Source organism: Dendrobium catenatum, unplaced genomic scaffold (genome assembly GCF_001605985.2).
Source record: "Dendrobium catenatum unplaced genomic scaffold, ASM160598v2 original_scaffold_125416, whole genome shotgun sequence".
Classification (NCBI taxonomy): Eukaryota; Viridiplantae; Streptophyta; class Magnoliopsida; order Asparagales; family Orchidaceae; genus Dendrobium; species Dendrobium catenatum.
The window spans coordinates 1-447 of NW_021443851.1; the positions used below are offsets into that span (position 1 = coordinate 1).

A 447-nucleotide genomic window follows, 5' to 3' on the forward strand; every position below is an offset into this window, starting at 1 on the left:
TTGTCTCTGGATACGCTCACAGCTCTAAAAGAACTGAAAAAGCAGGTATCATACCTATCCCAAAATTCTGAGCCTACATGCATTGGAACCCATCGAAAACTCTCTTTCAAAATGAAAACTGGTGAACTATAATACTTTTCAGGCATGAAGATGAAGCTTCCACGGTATGATAAGGTAAGCATGAAAAGCGACTGTCTTCCGCTTGGCAAGTTGTTTTTGTTGATATTTTTGGATTCTGTTGCATTACTTATAGTCTTCACATGGAGGGCGAGGTGATAGAGCTGATCCTTCAGAATGGCCAGAGGTTGAAGGTCCATTAACGGTAAAGCTATGCAAAACCAACAAATACATATATATACTTGTGATGAAATGCAACTTGGCAGGTTTTTGTGCTTTCTATAGGTGGTTCCACTTGAAGGCTGGATGCTTGGCTTTCAACCTCTCCCA

The 447-nt window shown here is 40.7% G+C and overlaps 1 long non-coding RNA gene across 1 annotated transcript; it reads left to right on the forward strand.

Annotated features, from left to right (window-relative positions):
• LOC114578709 lies at positions 1-441 on the forward strand. Its single transcript, XR_003699679.1, has 3 exons — positions 1-45; positions 143-174; positions 254-441. It is a non-coding gene; the product is annotated as an uncharacterized LOC114578709 (long non-coding RNA).
• Positions 442-447: the final 6 nt, after the last annotated feature.